We start from the raw sequence: 6,000 nt of genomic DNA, 5'->3' as shown, positions 1-6,000 counted from the left end.
TGCACTTATATCCAAAATCTGGCTTAATCTAGTGTTATATTTCAACCTCTGAGGTCTAACACCCTTAGGATATACTTCCTGTTTCTACTGATCTAGATTAGTTAAGTCTTGCAATTACTTTGGTGTGTAAGCTATTTCTTCCTGGGTCAATGTGTGTTCCTGTCCCCATGGAGCAGGCTGAGATCTAACCTGTTATAGGTCTAGGGGCAATAGGGGGTGGTTATGGTGTGTCTTGTGGAGAATGCTGCTGCTGCTGCTGCTAAGTCGCTTCAGTCGTGTCTGACTCTGTGGGACCCCATAGATGGCAGCCCACCAGGCTCCGCCATCCCTGGGATTCTCCAGGCAAGAACACTGGAGTGGGGTGCCATTGTCTTCTCCGCTTGTGGAGAATAAGAGGCCCTATTAAGACCTCTTCCCCAGGTAAAGTTATCACAGGGTTTTTAAGCAAAGGAAGGCTAGTCTCCAGAGGGCAAATGTCTTTCTTGAATACAGGGAGCTTAGAGTGACTTGTAGTTTCAAGATGTCAGCAAAGCGCAGTTCTTTATCTGTGTGCTTTAAGGCACAGCAAAGCTTTATCTCTAATAAAGCAGCTGCCCCATGCCAATTTTCAGAATCCTGTTGTTTCCCATTGCTTTAACTTTTATGTAAACATTTAAAAATTAGACACTTTATTTTAGTAATAAGAATAATGATGATAATAATAACATTAAAAAAATGCAGGTTGCATCCACTTTGGTTTTTCTTTCTCTTCCTTGGTACCCTTTTTCTTTTTGCCCAGTATATTTTGTTTTGCTCTGTATTCCTGGTCTTTCTTCTTTGTTCATTTTTTTCTGTTTTTACCTTTTTAAATTTTTTATACAATTTTTAAAGTTTACACTCCATTTACAGTTATTACCAAATATTGGCTATATTCCCCATACTGTACTACACATCCCTGTAGCTGATCTTTAGCCAATAGTTTGTACCTCCCACCCCCCCATCCCCCACTGGTAACCACTGATTTGTCATGTGAAAAATTTGATGGGACCATGAGTACAACTATCACTACAATTCAGCGATCCTTAAAATAAAATTTTGTGCTTGATTTTTTACAATATCACCCCTATGTCTGAAAGAACCAAATGATTCTTTTATAGTTATCATAGAGGCTTTCTGGTCATAGACTGTGACTTGCCCTGAGAGTTGAAAGACATGAGCTTGTCATTTTCTTTCTGTAAGTGCTAAAGGACACTCAGAAGACTATCCCATATCATCGTCCTTACAGACATATTAACTGCCATTAACAGTCAAGTGTAGCAACTATTTGGGCACTCATTTGCTTCAAGATTAACCACAGTTGAAAGTCTGGTTATTTGTAATGCCCTCATCTTACTTCTCAACAGGGAGGAGCCCAGCCAAAGGACCTGACCAAAGCAACCCTCAAATTCTTTGTGTGTTTATCTCCTGGGATCACTACTGATATCAATTCTGTATCAGTTAGGGTCCATTCAAGGGACAGAAATCAAACAATATTTTGAACACAGAAGGTTAAATATAAAGAATCACCACTTATAACAGGGAATTGAACTGATAAGGAGATGGCTAGTAAGGAATTAAGAGAATTCTAAAGATTACAGGAAAATCAGATATAGTGATCATCTACTGCCCTTAGGGCTGAGATAGACTCTCCTGAAGAAGAGCAGTAACTGTGGCTCATTTCACAGAGAAGTCTGCTGAGGATGCAAAGCTGCCTAAGGGGTCTGACAGGAAGCTGTTCAAGGACAGCTTTGTACTGGTGGTGCTCCATGTGAAGCCATTTGATGGGGTTCCAGGGACAGCTGCTCATGGCTGTTGCCTGCAAAGGCTCCTGGAGAAGCTATTCATGGGATATGCTACACACTGCTGGCCACAGGACATTGCTGGGATTGAGGGCTTCAGAAGCCACACACGCTGAAGAGCCTGTCTAAAGGAGCATACTACACTACACAGGTAGAGAAATCTCTTCTTCCTCCAGTGTCCCTCCAGTGCGCTTTGCTGACAAAGCTTAATATGATGAGAGCTGGAAAAGGAAAAATAAGGCGTGCCAAGCATGCACACTTCTATTATCTTAAAACAGTCAATGAAGAGTGTTTGGGGCCCTTGAGGCAATAACTGTGTAATTGGCTCAATAAGCCACTTCCTTTAATTGAAAACACCTTACAATGAAGACTAAATTTTGTGGTGTTTCTGAAAGACGTTACAAAGGGCCCCTTCAAGAAGCTGATAAAAACTGTGGACTCTCCCTCTGAATAAATGAACGTGTACACAGTACTACAGATAATTCAGGGTACATCTCTAGACTCAAATTAAGAATCCCCAAGTTAGGCCAATGACTACTCTCCATGTTCACTTTAGTAATTATTCTTAAAGTTATTTGAATGTAGTATAGCAAAGTTAATAATCCCAAACTCAGTTAAACTATATTTGTGTTTAGCAAAAAACATTTATAAACATTTGATAAATAAGCCAACACAGTTATGTGTATGTGTGTGTGCTCAGTCATGTCTGACTCTTTGTGACCCCAAGGACTGTAGCTCGCCAAGCTCCTCTGTCCATGGAATTTCCCAGGCGAGAATACTGGAGTGGGTTGCCACGTGCTCCTCCAGGGGATTTTCCCGACCCAGGGATTGAGCCCACATGTCTTACTTCTCCTGTATTGGCAGACAGATTCTTTACCACTAGTGTCACCTGGGAAGCCTGGCCAATAGAATTAGATAGTTGTGATTTTGAGGAGAGGAAACTGGTGAAAGAGCTCTGAGAAGTGAGAGCCTAAATGCCAGAGGAAAGGTACGCAGTTGTGAAACAACTGCCAGGTTATTGGGATTTGGACTTGGATGGCTGCATATAGGGAGAAGGCAATGGCACCCCACTCCAGTACTCTTGCCTGGAAAATCCCATGGACGGAGGAGCCTGGTGGGCTGTAGTCCATGGGGTCGCTAGGAGTCGGACACGACTGAGTGACTTCACTTTCACTTTTCACTTTCATGCACTGGAGAAGGAAATGGCAACCCACTCCAGTGTTCTTGCCTGGAGAATCCCAGGGACAGGGGAGCCTGGTGGGCTGCCATCTCTGGGGTCGCAGAGTCGAACACGACTGAAGCGACAGCAGCAGCAGTAGCTGTGTGACTTTGGGCAAGACACTTAGGCTTTCTGAGCTTTACTGCCCTCAATACCTCTCAGGGCTGTTCTGAAAATTCATTAAATGACCCATCACTCAAATCACCCATTTGGCATTTAATGCATGTATGGTTTTCTTCCTTCTTTTGTCTACAATATGGCTTATAATCAAACATCTGGAGCCAATTAAGATTTTGAAAGTGCAATGTTGAAATGAGCTAATTTTCCTAGGCTTCAAGTGTAGGATTTCACTTGTTTTTAAACAATAAATTTGATTGAGATTTGATTAGATGCTTTATGGCACAGCATCTTAAGGAAAAAGACAAGTCTGGTATAAGTAGAAATAGAAGGAATCAGAAGCCAGATGGCCAATACCATTTTTGAAATCTGTAACTGCAAGATCATCACTTAACTTTCCTCCCAAGAGGGTTATCAAAAATAAAAAACCAAAACACTGAAAACTACATTATTCAACATCATAAAGTATTTTAACTTCCAGAAAGGTATTCCAAGTAAGAAAAACTTGGTTAATAAGCACTTTTCTTTAAAATTTTAAAAGAAAGTGGAATCTCACAGGAGTCCATATAAGCTTCTCAAGCTGACCTCCTTCTCAATGAAAAGAATTGGAAGTAAATATCTCACAAATACTGGAAATTAATTTTATTACTTGCAAATAATTTTAAGTGTTTTGCTTGTCAACAAAGAAAATTACTCCATGGGCAGAAATCACCCTGAATTACTGAACTAATTACTAAGGTTATGTCTATTGAACAAACAGTTAATATTGTTAAGGTGGATTTGGTTTTAACAAATCACAAATCCAGTATTACCTATTAGTATCCCACCCTTAAGCACCTGAAAGTGGAAAAACTGACTGGCTCAAATTTGGGAAAGAAGTATGACAAGGCTGTATACTGTCACCTAGCTTATTTAACTTCTATGCAGAGTACATCATTCAAAATGCCAGGCAGGATGAATCACACGCTGGAATCAAGACTGCCAGGAGAAATGTCAACAACCTCAGATATGCAGATGATATTACTCTAAAGTCTCAGCAGGTAAAGAATCCGCGTGCAAAGCAGGAGACCTGGGTTCAGAAGATCTCCTGGAGGAGGGCATGGCAACCTACTGCAGTATTCTTGCCTGGAGAATCCACAGGGACACAGGAGCCTGGCGGGCTACAGCCTAGGGGTTGCAAAGAGTTGGAAACGACTGAGCAACTAAGCACAAGAACCACTCTAATGGCAGAAAGCAAAGAGGAACTGAAGAGCCTCTTGATGAGGGTCAATGAGAGTGAAAACGCTGGCTTAAAACTCAACACTGAAAAAAAATTAAGACCATGGAATCCAGTCCCATCACTTCATGGCAAATAGAAGGGGAAAAAGTGGAAACAATGACAGGTTTTACTTTCTTGGGCTCCAAAAATCACTGAAGACAGTGACTGCAGTCCTGAAATTAGAAGACGCTTGTTCCTTGGAAGAAAAGCTATGACAAACCTAGAAAGACTATTAAAAAGCAGACACATCACTTTGCTGACAAAGGCCTGTCCAGTCAAAGTTATGGTTTTTCCAGTAGTCATGTATGGATGTGAGAGTTGGACCATAAAGAAGGTGGCGTGCCGAAAAACTGATGCTTTTGAATGTGCTAGAGAAGACTCTTGAGAGTCCCTTGGATTGCAAGGAGATCAAATCAGTTAATCCTAAAGGAAATAAACCCTGACCATTCATTGGAAAGACTGTTGCTGAAACTGAAGCTCTAATACTTGGGCCACTTGATTTGAAGAGCTGACTCACTGGGAAAGACAGTGACACTGGGAAAGATCGAAGGCAAAAGGAGACGGGGGTGGCAGAGGATGGGATGGTTAGATGGGATCACTGACTCAATAGACGTGAATTTGAGCAAACTCTGGGAGATAGTGGAGGACAGAGGAGCCTGGTGTACTGCAGTCCATGGCGTTGCAAAGAGGCTGACATGACCTAGCAACTGAATAACGAGTAGTACGTAAACACTCTCACTGCACACTGTCTTTAGCAAATGGTAACTGAAATGTGTAGTTCTTTCACATTTCCCTTTCATATCTGCAACATGGACAAGGAACAAACAGCTCATAGCGGCCTCTAAGTAACTGCTGATTTGTATACATTCCATGCTAACTATTTTTCCTATTCCAAATACCAAGTTAAACACCACCAATCAATATTCTGGGGACTAACCTTTACTGATCAATGAAAAGAAATAGAGGAAAACAATAGAATGGGAAGGACTAGATTATCTCTTCAAGAAAATTAGAGACACCAAGGAAATATTTCATGCAAAGATGGGCACAATAAAGGACAGAAACAGTATGGACCTAACAGAAGCAGAAGATTTTAAGAGATGGCAAGAATACACAGAAGAACTGTAAAAAAGAGATCTTAACGACCCAGATAACCACGACGGTGATCACTCACTTAGAGCCAGGCATCCTGGAGTCTGAAGTCAAGTGGGCCTTAGAAAGCATCACTACAAACAAAGCTAGTGGAGGTGATGAAATTCCAGCTGAGCTATTTCAAGACCTAAAAGATGATGCTGTGAAAGTGCTGTACTTAATATGACAGCAAATTTGGAAACCTCAGCAGTGGCCAAAGGACTGAAAGAGGTCAGTTTTCATTCCAATCCCAAAGAAAGGCAATGCCAAGGAATGTTCAAACTACTGCACAATTTCACTTATCTCACATGCTAGCAAAGTAATGCTCAAAATTCTCCAAGTGAGGCTTCAACAGTATGTGAACCAAGAACTTCCAGATGTTCAAGCTGGATTTTAAAAAAAGGCAGAGGAACCAGAGATCAAATTGCCAACATTCATTTGATCATCGAAAAAGCAAG

This window comes from Bos grunniens, chromosome 4, assembly GCF_055505025.1.
Source record: "Bos grunniens cultivar Pamir isolate PY7600 chromosome 4, Bosgru_T2T1.0, whole genome shotgun sequence".
NCBI lineage: Eukaryota > Metazoa > Chordata > Mammalia > Artiodactyla > Bovidae > Bos > Bos grunniens.
The sequence above is the reverse complement of the archived record's forward strand: the minus strand, read 5'-3'. Positions refer to the sequence as shown.